The following is a 15,816-nucleotide window of genomic DNA, read 5'->3' on the forward strand; positions in this document are numbered from 1 at the left end:
GTCACACAAGTTCTAGTTAGTTAGTTAGCCTTGGTGAATCCTTAACACATATGAGACATTTTCCTCTGGAACCTTTCATCCACAGACTTCTGTGGTAAGTCAGAACATTTTGCATCTGAGGAATCAGGGAAGAGTATAGGCTGGAAATGACTCCTGACAATGGAAACCCTCTTATCCTGATTGAAGCCTGGCAACCGGAATTTCCTGACATGGTCCACAGTAGCAAGGCGGTTCCCTCTGCCTGGGCACTGAGCCCAGCGGAGTGTTCTTTTTTGAGGATCACTCTGCTCTCCTGCATCTCTCTCTCAGCGAACCTCTTCAGCACAAATGATTATCTAAAATTACCAGAAAACACAAAAGCAAGAAAAGGGACAGGGAAGAATGAATGGTAGCATATGGCTTTGTGTTTCAGAAAACGTAGTCCACAAAAATACTTGCTGAAGTCAGGCAGTGCAAAGGAGTGCCTGTAAGCAACGCACACACAAATTACTGTTTTTCACAGTGCCGATGGGTTCTGCATTGCAGACAGAAATGGGTTTCTTTTATTCTAGGGAAAACTACAGTGGAGAGACCCAGCAGATGATGAAAAGTGATCCATCTTTCTGAAGTCTGGTGGGCAGATATGGGTGATGCATGCTTTTTAAATCTGATGTATCCGATGTTTAGGTAGAACTCCCTGTGCCTGAGGAATGTTTTAGTAAACCAAGCAAAGCCATTGTGTTTATGCCACACGTCATCGAGAGAAAATGGAGGGGCATGCCCCATGTGTGCTTTTGTATAAGTGAAAAAACAACAACAACAACTCCACAGCTCAAGACAAAGAAAGTGTCGCTAAGGTGCTGGCGTGTGTCTCTCTCTGCAGTTCAGATGTTTACTCAATCACTTGTGTGCTTTCAACTTTGTTGTCACGATTTTGTAATTAACAAATGCGAGGAAGAAATTCTCAGTGAGGCCAAAGGCTTCCAAGTGTTGACTTTATTTTGTAAGCTTGGCAGCAGAGAGCCTGTTATCTGTAACCTTGGCAACAGTTTCAGTGATGAGGGTTAGCAACATCAAAGGAAGCTTTTCTTAATTGCTAGTCGGTTAAGTCTTATTTATTAAGTCAAACTGTTATAGCCCTGTTTAAAACAATCTGCAAGAAAAGCCAGCTTCTAATCAAGCAAGATGTCAAAGTACTCAATACAAAGACATGGATACCACAAATGCAGGACTCTCCTTAGAGAGAACAAACCATTAAGATGTCTGAAAAGAAATTTACATTTTAAATGTTAGCTGAAGAGCTAGAGATGGCTCAGTGGTTAAGGCTGCTGCTTCTCTTTCGGTGTGAATAGGAATTTGGGTCCCAGTACTCAAGTCATGTAGCTCACAATCTTCTGTAACTCCCAGTTCTGAGAATTCTACACTCTCTTCTGGCCATTCAGGCACCTGCACATCTGATACACACACACACATGAAGACACACATACACGCACGCACACACATGCATACACACACACACCATAAAATATTGAAATACTACTGCGTATAATATTTAATTGCTAGATTTAACATTGATAGCCAAAACCAAAATACTTTTAACTGTAGGTGAGCTCACATTCTTTTTAGCACATAACTGCAAAATATTTAATACAAACTTAATGAAGGTTCACTCTCACATTATCACAGTGGAAACTGTGTCAGTTTCCATGAGTTTAATCATTAATTTAATTGCCTGAGTGATGTTTTCTTCAAATGAAGATTAAACCACATACGGTGGAATAATTTTTGTGTATGGGTAGACTTCAGCATATCCTCTGTCTTAGAGTTAAATCAATACTATCAGGCAGCCAATAGCAAGTCAGTCAATTAATTTGCTGGCTTGAAAAAAAATTAATACTTTCTTTTTTAAAAATTTAAATAATTTATTCATATTACATCCTGATTGTTGTCCCCTCATTTGTATCTTCCTGTTCCCACTTCCTCCCTCTTTCACCCTATTCCCCTCCCCTAGGCCTGTGACAGAGGGGACCTCCTCCCCCACCATATGATCACAGCCTATCAGGTCTCATCCAATAGCCTGCTTCCCCTTCCTCTGAATGCCATCAGGCCTCCCCACCAAAGGGGAAGGGGTCAAATAGGGGGACTAGAGCTCATCATTCTTTTCATCTAGATATTTTCCTCATCTACTGAGAAAATGTATAGAACTTTTGTCAAGGAAAGATTAAAATGGTTAGATTTACAAAATTGGAAGAAGGCACTCTTATTGAGTAAAAACAACCTCAGTAGGATGAGCTCAGCATATGGGGTGTGTGTGTGTGTGTGTATGTGTGTGTGTGTGTGTAGTTAAGTTTTGATTCTGCTATGAGAGAAAATGCATGGTATAATATCTTTCTTTATGTAAAATTTTCATTACCAGGAAAGCTCCTGCCTCACCACCCCACCCTCTTGCTCCTTACAGGCTTTATCCATAGAGCCTTTCAACAAATTGAATCAGGGTTAGGATGAATCCGCTCCATCCAGACTTGATTGCATTGGTTGACATCTTTTAAGTCAGTTCAGTATGTATTTTGATCCATCTGTAAAATGTGTTTACACCCTTACCTAGGTGAGTATTTTAGTGAGGACTGTAGTTTATCCTCTACTGCCATCAGAACAACTCCCCTTGTTTCGTTTTGTTTTGTGTTTTTTTTTCCCAGTGTGTTTTACTAGCCATTCTTTCAGTCAGAAATGTTTAGCACACTTTGTGAAAGGTTACTGGCATAGCATGTTATAACGTTAATACAATTGATTTTATTATTGTTAAGAAATCACGATAGATTTTTTTCATAAAATAAGAATTATTATGCTAAAATACTTGATGCAAAAACAATCATCATAGTGAAAGCTAGTAAAATTACTTTCTTACAAAATTAGTCTCAGAAGTAATTTTAGGCATATGTGCCTAATCTTATAATCTCAATAGAATTTGCTACTCACTAAAATTTAACATATCTTGAGTAGAAGACAATGTGACAAGATAAGATGCTTTATACCTCAAATCTAAGATAGATACTAGAAAATTTTCTCAAGGAATGATATGTTTTTAATCAGGAACAACATACAGTGTTATAAATCTTTCAAGGAAAATAAGTATCCCCACGTATCCTTCTATAAATTAATTACAATTACAATAGATATATATGCATACATAATCAACATAGAGAAACTTACAAGATACATTTCCAATTGTTAGTTTTTTAAAAATTTCAACACTGAGTTGTGAAATTATAAAATGAATTCTAACATTGGGTATGTCACACGTACATAGTTGATGGTGTCAACATTTCTGATGTTTAAGTGTCAGAGAGACATTTGGTTTGGTCTAATTCTCAAATTAATGAGAACAGTGTATACCGAGAAACTGGCTAGTGGTCTACTGGTACTGAAAACTTTTAGATTTGTTTGTTTTGCTATGTTATTAAGATGGACATTTTAAAAAGGAACCTAAATCAAGGTCACAATATCAGACTCTTAATAATTTTATTGTCATATGTGTACTAACTTCCCGTGTTTTGAGACGGTTGCTTTCATCTACTGACATTCACATTTCTGACCTCTGAAGGTTGAGGGTCATGCGCGCAAGCAATAAAGGCAACGGTGGTGACACAGTTGCTGTCATATGAATTTTTGCTATGTGCCAAAATATTTGCCAAGGGCTTTTCTGATTGATTTAGCTAGATCCTCACACATTGTAAGAGGAAAGTTTTGTTGCTCCCTGGCTTTTAGATGAGTAAGGTTCTGACCATGAGACACAGTTGGTAAGTGGAAAACCTTACGTTGTGGAAGCTTTGGCTTATATGTAGACATGTTTTTGTTTTAATCCCAGGTGTGGGATATGGGAGGCTGCTCCAGTTTGTCCACAGCTGATAACTGCCTCCTGAGAGGGCACGTGATCTTTGTCAGCTGTGAACCACCTGATGCAGGGGTGTGGTCTTTGTCAGTGGGACTGGGGACTCCAAGAAAGAAGAATGCTTCTCCTGGCTGCTGCTGATGCAGAGTGACAAGAAGAAATCAGACATATCCTGAAATGGAAATTGGACTTGCCCCAAGGAACCCGATGAACCTCAACAGCAGGAAGCAGCTAAGGAAAACTATGCCCCCTCTCCCCACTAATATTCTTTCTCCCTCCCTTCCTGGTATTGGGGCATAAGGAGGGATTAGGGTAGAGTAGGGAGAAGGAGATTTAAGGAAAACAAAAGAAAAACACACCAACAGCCCCATACTCACATGTACACTTGTAGAGGTCTGCCTCTGCTCTTGATCCTCCTGGGCACCACCCTTAACTGATGACTCACAAAGAGGGACTGTATTTTCACTTTAGTGGGTGGAGGTCAATATGTGGGTCAACACTTCCTGATTCTTTTACCATGAGGCAAAATACAATAGGATAAAATGAAACAGACCCAAGCTGACTCAGGGAGGAGAATATATAATCTGTTCTTTCAGCATGTTACTCCACACTATGGCTTATTCGGCACAGTCAATTCATAGACACAGAGAGGAAAATGGTGAGTGACAGAGACTAGGGGTGAGGGCTGAGGGAAGTGGAAGTTGCTGTTCCGTGGGTACAGACTTTCCCTTTTGCAGGATGGAAGAGCTCAGAGGATAACGGCTGCATCATGTGGATGCTTTTAATTTGAGTGAAAATGGTCAATTAGACAAACTTTTTTGAGAATATATATATGTATATATGATCAGTTATATTTTATAATATATTATATATAATTTAAATGTTAAGGTAAAATGATTAGGAATTCTTTCAAATAAATGATATTTTTTTCTCCAAAACAAAACAACAAACAACAGCAAATAGGCTCAGTGCAATTCATTCCTGCACTTAGCCTGACATTGTTTCTGGATGTAGTGTTTTTTGCCTGTGGTCTGAAGTGGCCCTTCCAGCCATCTCACTTCCTGCCTTCTTTATGTAGTTTATTCTGATCAGCCACACTGACTTGTGAGTTAGTCGAGCTGTGTGCTCAGATGCGATGTCAGGCCCCTTTGCTATCTTTCTGAAGCCCTATCCCTATCCTGGGTTTTGTAAGAAATGCACAGCTCCAGCCTGTTTGTCTTTGCTGTGTCTAACATGAAAAGACAGTGTAACATCTGTCAATTCAGAATCTTCCCTGCTCTGTCCCCTCTGACTCAGTGCCTGGCAGGTCTTCTTTCTGAGTCTCCTGTTGACTAAAAGACCATAAAATCTGAAATCATTCTGAATTTCTTATGCCCTTTTTTCTCCCCCCAACTTTTGCTTTCCAAATGATCATGTTCCCTGAAAAGCATCTGATCTCATAAAGCAATTTCTTTTTCCAGAAACAGTTTTACAGTTTAAGGCCATTTGGTAAGGAAGACAGTGTGACCTGTTTGTTTGTTAACAATGCCTGCATTTGGCTCTGTAACTAGAATCTTTTCATTACCAAACTGTGGCTGTCATTAGGAAGTCCATCCTTTCCCACTCTACATCTGTCTCTCTTGCAGTCGTGGAGGGGTGGAATGTAATGAACAATCCCCCTGGTTGGGGGGGGGGAGGGGGGAGGAGGAAGCAATATTAGGAATAACAAAATCATTTAGATAAAAAGGGGCAAGATTAAAATTGTACAGTAAAAACTCAGAGGCTTCAAAATTGGTCTTTTCCTTCTTTGCTATTAATATCTGCACCATGGCAAGTGGAATGAAGCATCCATGTTAATATTTCTATTTTTGTAGCAGGTAGATAAGCAATTGTTTGTAGAAAAGCATACAAATCTCATGACTAGAGAAATTATAGTCAACTAACCGAAATGAATAAGATGTGGGGGCTATACCCACTCTCTATTGGGCAATAAGTCATCTCTAGGTTGTTTATATTACCAATAGGATGAAAATGCTGATAAACAATTTCTGTTCTATATAGATCTATTTGTAATGTTTATTGCATTTTTGGACATTTAAAAAATCCATAGTGGGTACAGTTTGTGGAATTTGGTGATATAAAAGGCTACTTATTTCTCCTTTTTCTCATTAATTAGTTAAATAATTTACTTTACATCTGGATCTCAGCTTCCTGTCCCTCTTCTCCTCCAAGGACCTCCTAATCTCCTCCCCTACCCCCATTTCCTCCTCTCTTTTTTCTCAAGGAAGGGGAGGTGTGCATATCAACCCACCTTGGTATGTCAAGTTACTTTGGACTTGGTGCATCTTCTACTATGGAGACTAGACAAGGCAGTCCAGTTAGAGCAAAGGGATCTAAAGGCAGGCAACAGAGCCAGAAACAGCCCCTGCTCCTGTTGTTAGGGGACCACATGAAGACCAACCTACACATCTGCTACATTTGTGGATTTTTCCTTTATAGAACATGAAGTGTCCTTCCCCTTCTCTTTTGATTAACTAGGTTGGAAATCTAGTTTCATTAGATACTAGAATAAGTACTCCAACTTGTTTCTTGGGTACATTTGCTTGGAAAACATTTTTTTTTCAGCCCTTTACTCTGAGGTAATTTCTATTTTGATGTTGAGGTGTGTTTCTTGTATGCAGCAGAATGATGGAGCCTATTTTTACACCCTTCTGTTAGCTTTGTCTTTTTATTGGGGGATTGATTCCATTGATGTTGAAATTATATTAATGACCAATTATTTTTAATTCCTGTGATGTTTATGATGGTGATGCTTGTGTGTGTGTGTGTGTGTTTCAATTCTTTTGGTTTTGCTGGTGTGGAGTTATTAATTTCCTGTGTTTTCTTGGTTGTAGTTAGCCTCTTTGTGTTGGAGGTTTCTTTCTAGTTTCTTCTATAGGGCTGGGTTTATGGCTAGATAGTGTTTAAATTTGGTTTTGTCATGGAATATCTTGTTTTCTCCATCTATTGTGATTGAGAATTTTGCTGGGTATAGTAGTCTGGGCTGACATCTGTAGTCTCTAGGATATGTAAAACATCTATTTACTCGGGCCCTTCCAGCTTTTAGAGTCTCTATTGGCAAGTTGGGTGTAATCCTGATAGGTCTGATTTTTTTTTTAAATTTTAGTTGGCTTTTTCTCCTTGCAGATTTTAATATTCTTTCTTTGTTCTATAGATTTAGTGTTTTGATTGCTATGTACCAGGAGAATTTTTTTTTCTGGTCCAACCTATTTTGTGTTCTGTGAACTTCTTGTATGTTTATAGGTATCTCTTTCTTTAGGTTGGGGAAGTTTTCTTTTATAATTTTGATGAAAATATTCTTGGAATCTTAGAGACAGGAATCTTCTTCTTCTATTCCTATTGTTCTTAGGTTTGATCTTTTCATACTGTCCCAGATTTCATGGATGTTTTGTGTCTGGAACTTTTTATATTTAACATTTATTTTCACTGACGTATCAATTTTTTCCAATAGTACCTTCTACACCTGACATTCTCTTTCCATCTCTTGTATTCTGTTGGATATGCTTGTGTCTGTAGTTCCTGGTCATCTCTGGGTTTCTCATCTCCAAGATTCCCTCTTTTTTTATTGCTTCTATTTCCATTTTCAGGTCTTGAGCATTTCCTTTGCCTGTTTGATTATATTTTCCTGTATTTCTTATTTCTTTAAGGGCTTTAGTCATTTCTTTTCTTCACGGCCTCTAGCATCTTTATAAGATTGGATTTAAGGTCATTTTCTTGTGCTTCAGCTTTGTTGTAGTGTCCATGGCTTGCTCTGGTAGGACAGCTGGGCTCTGCTGCTATCATATTGCTCTGGATCTTGTTGATTGTGTTCTTACCTTTAGCCATCTAGTTGTACCTGGCGCTGCATAGTCACTTGCATATTTCTCCACTGGCAGGACTCCTGGATTTTTCTGGAGTCAGCAGGCCTCTTTAGAAAGGCAGGCAAATTTGTGACCTGGACCATGTAGCTCAGGGAACACAGCACTGCTCACTGTCTATGAGCCCACCTACACATGCCAGCTGTGCCCCAGAGGGACCTGCCAGGGGATTGGAGGGGAGGGGTCTAACCTGGGTGTTCCTTAGACTGGAAGACCTTCTAGGGAAGGCAGGTAGAGCGGTGGTCTGAAAGACGGTGCCCAGGGCACAGCAGGGCAGGCTACTTATTTCTTACCAACTCAATGTAAAAGTTAGTACCTTATCATGAGGTTTCTAGTTCTGCAAATAGTTAGAATGTTTCAGACCAAATAGACCACCTTTTTGTATTTATTTTGGAAAATGTTTAATTTCATTACTTTCTCTTTATGTATAAGTACTCTTTTCTTTCATACATTATTTATAAAAGCAAATGGCTCAGAGTTGGCAAATGGCTCAGTGAATAAAATGCTTCCTCTGACGTGTGAAAACCAGAGTTTGGAACCCAGTAACCAAGTAAATGTCAGGTAAGTGGGCTGTGTACATATAATTCCAGTGCTTGGAAGGTTGAGACAAGCTCTCAGAGAAAGTTGGCTAGCTAGATTAACCAAATCAGTGTGCTCTGGGTTCAACTGAGATACTCTGACTCAATACAAAAGACAGAGAATGATCAAAGAGGGCATCGGAAGGCAGCCTCTGGCCTCCACATCTAAAATTACTTGGGCTGTCATACTATTGCATTATACACATGTACACATGCCAAAACACACACATACATACAAAAATTCCCACAAGAGATGAGAAGCCATTTGTAAAATAAATAAATAAATAAATATAAATACCATCAATAGAAACAGTGATTTTATTCTTATGTGTACCTTGAGGTTGTTTTTGAAATGGTGTCACTTTGTGGTGCTTAGCAGAGTATCAGGAGAAAATATCTTTTTCTCATTTTTATATCTTGACAGAGTAACAAAGAAAGATACAGTTGCTTGAAAACTACTTTATTTCATCATAAAGCAGATATGTGCTATTGGTGGTTAACCCCTAAAGGAAAGGAATGGTGGCTAATGGATGTACAGTTAAAGAAAACCAAATGTCTTTAAAGGTTGATTCATTCAGATGACCTCAGTCAGTCTGTCAGACGGCTCTACTTTAAGAATATCTTCACACGTGGGTCAAAGGTCAGAATGTCTTTGCTTTTTAATAGGTTGCATATGAGGTGAACTTTGATGGACTGTTTGCTGAGCACAGACCTTCTATGAACAGAACACGCCTTCAAAGTCTGAACTTGCCTGGGAGTGCTTGCTGTTCTCTGCGAAACTATTACTATTATTCATCATCCCTTCGTATAACTATCTCCTGATTTTATGAGTCCTGTCTCTCAGTATATCGTGTGGTAGTCTACAGAACAACTCAAATAAACCATTTATATATACATTTATATATGTGACAATTGTCTTTATGCACTCTCTTCCATGTCAGTTATTTTCCACTTCCCAGTAGTCTTACCTAGAACTTCCTCTTCCTCCCATTTAATTTGCTACTTCAGACCCAGTATCAATCCAGAAACCAGAATCCCATAAATGCTATGCTAGTGCACACAATGTGAGCATGTAATTCCAAGTTGCATGTTGGCGACTCCTCTAGACAAATGTGAGTTTAGCAGAAACCCCCACTCCATGAGCTCAGGAGCATTTTTAAACAACTGTTGCTCCCAGATATTAAAAGATGCCATATAAGAAATAACAAATGGATCTTGTAATTCTGGGATTTAAACATTTTTCAAGCGTTTCCTTATTTAAGGCTCAGGGAATGGTACATGCGAGTCTCACAGAGATCATGGAAGAGCCAGGCGTTCATTTGACATAAAAACGATGCGCCATATACACTCCAACTTCCTGGTTAGCTTTTCACATAGTAAAGTAACGTAAAAATCATCTGCATCAGCTCACAGAGTGGCCATTTAACTCAGAGCAATGCGTGAGAATACATATTTATATTCCACAGTTTATCAGGTCAGTCACCGATGGCCTTTTAAATATTTTTATATTTCAAAATGTACTTATTATACATTGCATTTGTACCTACATTTAGGCTATGTAAGTATGATATTATTATCAATTGTTTCCAGGATGGTAAGCAGGCAAGACTGACTAGAAATTTGAGACAATAGTATATGCATTGTCTCAATATATGAAACAGGTGTGTGTGCTGCATGGGAGTATATATACATGGCACATAAGGAGGCAAGTAGGCAGAATGAAAGTGAAAAAAAGTTTCTCATTACAAATTTCAGCACTCTCAAATAAAAAAAAAACCAGTATGATAATTAAATAAGAACAGCAGGGAGTGAAATGTGCTTGCACGGATATTTGGTTTAAGAAGATCAGATCACACTGTAGTCATATAACATGTTAGCTCTCACTTGTAATTCTTATCGTGTACAACGTGTCAGTTATTTCAGCTCATCTGTATTAATTCAGAGGTTTCTGTGCGTCTTTTCAGGAATTGAGACAATTATGGGAACTGAGGCTGGAGAAATGTTTCTCTAGCCCGTCTTTCTTGGGCGTCACCTTCTAATGTAAGAACCTTAAGCTGGCTAAAATAATCCTCCAAGCAGGGCACTAAAGAGGGAAGGTTCCTTTGGGAAGTTTTTCCTTACTCTGCTTTGGTGAAAATATTGTATTGAAATGAAGGGTTTTCTTTTTGTCCTAAATATCTGAGGAAAAAGATTTGGGAGGCATATCTCATGGCCCTCTGCCCCTGGCAACTGCTTTGGGTGTCTTTAAAGGATATTTATATTGAGATGAGATCAAGGAGGTTCTGTTAAGTGTAAATGCAGCTGTGCCTTGCTGTGTTCAATGGGATGTTCTGATCTGGGCACCCACTGGGATGGAAAAATAGGCATTTCTATTACAATTCAGCATCAATATATGTGCCTTTCTTTGACCTGCGATACAGCATTCCATAAGAGAATGTCAGGCTGTGACTATTTATTCAAAGGATATGTGTAAGGCTCATGGTTGCCCTCCCAAATAAAATACCTCTCTTGCCCTCAGAAACTGTACAACTATATCCTCATGGGCCTTTACTTTGCATCAGAGGCAAAATATTAGGCAAATGCTTTCACTGAGCAGTGAAAGTCCCTTTGGTTATTACCCAGCTTGATGCCTGACATATTCCCTCATGAGTGAGACAATAATAAAGATGTGAGTCTTGAAAGCAGATCACTTGGGTTTGAACCATGATGCCATCTTCATAGGTTACAGACATCCAGAGAATGGATTCCAGTTTGCAAGGGAGGAAATATTCTTCCCCTTCCCCTCAGAAAGTTCTTAGCTGAGTGACTGAATAAGAAAGACATAGTAAAAGTGGAAAAACACACTTCAGAGCATGCTCACATCCCTCCTCCTGCAAACATGGGAGATAGCTCACCGGAATCAGGAAATCGCTGAGTAGATCTTAGTTAATGTAGTTTTGTCTCTAGACTTAAATCTCCAAGTTTGATTAAAAAAAAAAAAAAAAAAAAAAAAAGAAATGTGTGTGTGTGTGTGTGTGTGTGTGTGTGTGTGTGTGTGTGTGTGTGTGTGTGTGTGTAAGCCAGAGCTGCTAGAATGCCAGGAAGGGCAGGGTTGAACTAAAGTTTGTCCTTTCTTTGTCTTGCTGTGCACAAAGCCCTGACTGATTTGCCTTTCTCTTCCTTGTGCACTGAACAAGATGTCCTTGTAAGTAGTAATATCCTATGTAGATGGACATTTCTCTTACCAAAGGGAAACTTTATGAGCTTCAGGGCCCAGGGTATCTGAGAACAATCCCTGGGTGTCTTACAATTCCTTTATGGGTCTCAGGAACTGAAGCTCTTGTTTCTTGGGGCTTTATTTTCCTCAACTGTATATTGATGTGAAAAGTACGTGTGTCTTGAATTTTTGATGTTAGCCATTCTGATGGGTGTAAGATGGAATCTCAGAGTTGTTTTGATTTGCATTTCCCTGATGACTAAGGAGGTTGAGCATTTCTTTAAGTGTTTCTCAGCCATTTGATACTCCTCTGTTGAGAATTCTCTGTTTAGTTCCAAGCCCCATTTCTCAATTGGGTTATTCGGTTTGGTGGTGTTTAATTTCTTGAGTTCTTTATATATTTTGGATATTAGACCTTTGTCAGATGTAGGGTTGGTGAAGATTTTTTCCCAGTCTGTAGGCTGTCGCTTTGTTCTCTTGACAGTGTCTCCTGCGACACACATGCTGGCGAGGATGTGGGGAGAGAGGAACACTCCTTCATTGCTGGTGGGAATGCAAACTAGTACAGCCACTTTGGAAATCTATCTGGTGCTATCTCAGAAAAATGGAAATAGGGCTTCCTCAAGACCCAGCTATTCCACTCCTTGGAATATACCCAGAAGATGCTCCAGCACACAACAAGAAAATTTGCTCAACCATGTTCATAGCAGCCTTATTCATAATCGCCAGAACATGGAAACAGCCTAAGTGTCCCTCAGTAGAAGAGTGGATAAAGAAACTGTGGTACATATACACTATGGAATACTACTCAGCTATTAAAAACAAGGAATTCCCGAAATTTGTGGCTAAATGGATTGAGCTAGAAATGATCATAATGAGTGAGTTAACCCAGAAGCAGAAAGAATCAAATGGTATATACTCACTTATATCTGCATACTAGCCCAAGGGGCATGTCCCACGAAAGCCTTCACTTACCAGGAAACTGGGACAGAGGGGAAGGCATCCTATTGGGACTCTAAATGAGAGACGCATGGGAGAACAGCAAAATAAAAGGATCCAGAGGGTCCTAGAAATCTACAAGTAGAACAATATGATAGGCAGATTTGGGCCCAGGGGTCCCGCTCAAACTAAGGCACCAGCCAAGGACAATACAGGAGGTAAACTTTAAACCCCTTCCCAGATCTAGCCAATGGTCAGAATATTCTCCACAGTTGAGTGGAGAGTGTGATACGACTTTCTCACGTACTCTGGTGCCTCACATTTGACCATGTCCCCTGGAGGGGGAGACCTGGTGGCACTCAGAGGAAGGACAGCAAGTAGCCAAGAAGAGACTTGATACCCTATGAGAATATATAGGGGGACGTAATCCCCCTCAGGAACAGTCATAGGGGAGGGGAATAATGGGAAAATGGGGGGGGGGGGGGGGGGGGAGGAATGGGAGGATACAAGGGATGGGATAAACATTGAGATGTAACAAGAATAAATTAATAAAAAAAAAATAAAAATAAAAAAAAAATAAAAAAAAGAAAAGTACGTGTGTCTCTCAAGTCTGAAGATCAGAGACATAGTAGAAGAAGTCAAAACGTTGGAGCATGGCATCTAGCAAACAAATAAGTTCTGTGCTGATTAGGTCAATTACAACATGTATTTAGGTGGTGTAGACATAATAACGCCAAGATTTAACGTATTCGGAAGAGAAACTGCAATTTCTTGCATGTTAAAACAAAAAATAACAGAGAGTGAATTTTGAGAGAATATGAAAGCACATATAGAGATATTTTAGTAAGAGGTAATGAAAATTAGGTTGGGGAAATTAAATGTGTCAAGATACAATGAAAGATAATTAGAGAAAAAGAAACATTAGTCTCGAGACAGTTTATTTGACAGGCAACTACGACATTGTCAATGCCACTAAAATACAGGTTTTCATCTGCAAATCTTGAACAACCTGACTTTATAATTTAACATAAATGTAAACATGTATATTATATTTGTGTATATGAGTGAATATGTCAAAATGAATATATCCATATTGCTTAAAAATCACCACACTAAAATATGTCTGTAGGACACTAAAATATGCACATGTAGACGCCAAATGCATTCAATAGACATGAGGATTATTTTGAGATTATTTTTCTTTTCTTTTTTTAATCAGATTATTTAAAGACCTAAAAGGTTTAATTTGTAAATAAGGTTGTCCCTGTGAAGGAAGTCTTCTTGTTGACTTCTCTTTCTCCCTCCCCTTTTCCAGTTCCAACCTTAATCTTCCTATCAGGAGACAAGGGTAGCTAGAGCTCTGGGGACTCATAGGTAAAAGAGAAATAGACAGATTTACACCTTGCTATGCTTTGGATTTGTACAACAGAGGCTTATTTGTAAAAAATTTGCTCCTAAGGCATTCTTGGTAGATGTTCGACATTTTAGTGGAAGGATGCTAAGGCACTGAAGATGTTTCTTTCAGGGGGACTTGAACGGAGACCTTTCTCTTCCTTTCCGATTTCCAGTTGTTTTGAAGATGAGTAGTTTCTTTCACCCCACCCTAATGTGCTGCCTCATCATAGGCTTAAAGGAAACAGGACAAAATGACCACACATTGGAAACTCCAAAAGCACAAACTAAAATAAAACTCAGTTAATTTATATCAACCACTTGTCATAGCAACAGAAAGCTAAGTAAAATAGAAAATTCTTGCCACGTTGGGAGGAGGGCTGTTGTGACTGTGAGATGATGTGGGAGAACCTTTGGGGCCGGTTTTCAGGATTTTAGAATAGTTTAGAGCAATGAGCCAGGAGAAACCTTGAATGTTTCTTGTTTTGGCTTGATTGTGCTTTGCTATTTTCCTGATATTTCCCTTTGGTGAAAGAATGTTTACCTTGTGCCACAATGATTTGGATGTATGTTGCTTTATCTTTTTATTTTTTTTAAGATTTATTTATTACATACACAGTGCTCTGCCTACCTGGACACATGTATGCCAGAAGAGGGCACCAGATCTCGTCATAGATGATACGCACCGCCATGTGGTTGCTGGGAATTGAACTCAGGTCCTCTGGAAGAGCAGCCAGTGCTTTTAACTGCTCGGTCATCTCTCCAGCCCGCTGTTTTATCTTTCACTCGTAGTCATAGCTGAGTTTACCTTGTGTCCTTGAGAAGACTTAGGATTTTGACATTTTGAGGAATACTGTTACTAGTAAGACTGGGGCCCCTTAGAGCACACCAAATGACTTTTGTATCATGAGATAAGCATTGTCCATGGGACTCAAGGTCAGCATGCTATAATTTAAAATTTAAAGGTCCTACCCATACCCATGTCATTGAAACCTTAGTACCCAGCTTGTAGAGTTACTGGTAGATGGTAGAATCTTTAAAGGTGGGAATTAGACTACTAGGGTATGCTCTTCAAAGGGATACTGAGGGTTAGTTGAGAATCTCTGTCTTGCTATTTGCTCCCTAGACAGCAGGAGATGAACATCTTCCTCAGTCATCTGGTCTACCTATAAGGCAGGAACTTACCAAAAGCAACAGGACCAACTGCTCATTGACTAAAACCCTAACACTGTGAGCCAAGATAAACCTTTCCTTTATTGAAGTTAAATATCTCATGTGTTTTGTGACAGCAATGAAAAACTTATTATTACACATTAGAAATCTGACCTTGCCTGACTGTGTTTTACCTAGATATCTTAAACTGAACTGTTCATCTCAGGACATTATTGTGTTTAAACCTAGAGATGTGATTGCTTCTTATGGATCTACTCCAGCCATTGGCTGATTTTCTTCCTTGTGTGTATAAGGGATATGCTCTACCTTAAGTCAATATTGGCTTTTCACTTAGTAATCTGCCTTCCATTATAAGAAGACCTTGGAGGAATCATGGAGGAGAAAAGAGGGCGGAGGGAAAGAATCACTTGTTCCCTTAGAGTACATTTTAGTGTTTTCAGAAGGAAAATTATTGTGAGCTACTATTTTATAATATATAATAGCCATTACTATAATAGCCATTTGCAGTATAAATAACAACATGTACTAATAGATACTCATTACTAGCCTTTATTCTTTTTAAGATCCATTATTTTATATTAAAAACAATATTTAACATAACTGGTTTTGAGTCTGACAGTTTCTCACTTTCAAATGTGTGAGCCAGAAGCTGGCAGTACATGATTTGAGTCTCAATTTAAGATTCTCTCCCCAACCATTATGTGTTTGCTTCTTCTGCCCTTCAGCAAAGAGAAAATTCTCAATCTTTCCTCTGGTTACTATGCATTTCATTTG

Source organism: Acomys russatus, chromosome 21 (genome assembly GCF_903995435.1).
Source record: "Acomys russatus chromosome 21, mAcoRus1.1, whole genome shotgun sequence".
NCBI lineage: Eukaryota > Metazoa > Chordata > Mammalia > Rodentia > Muridae > Acomys > Acomys russatus.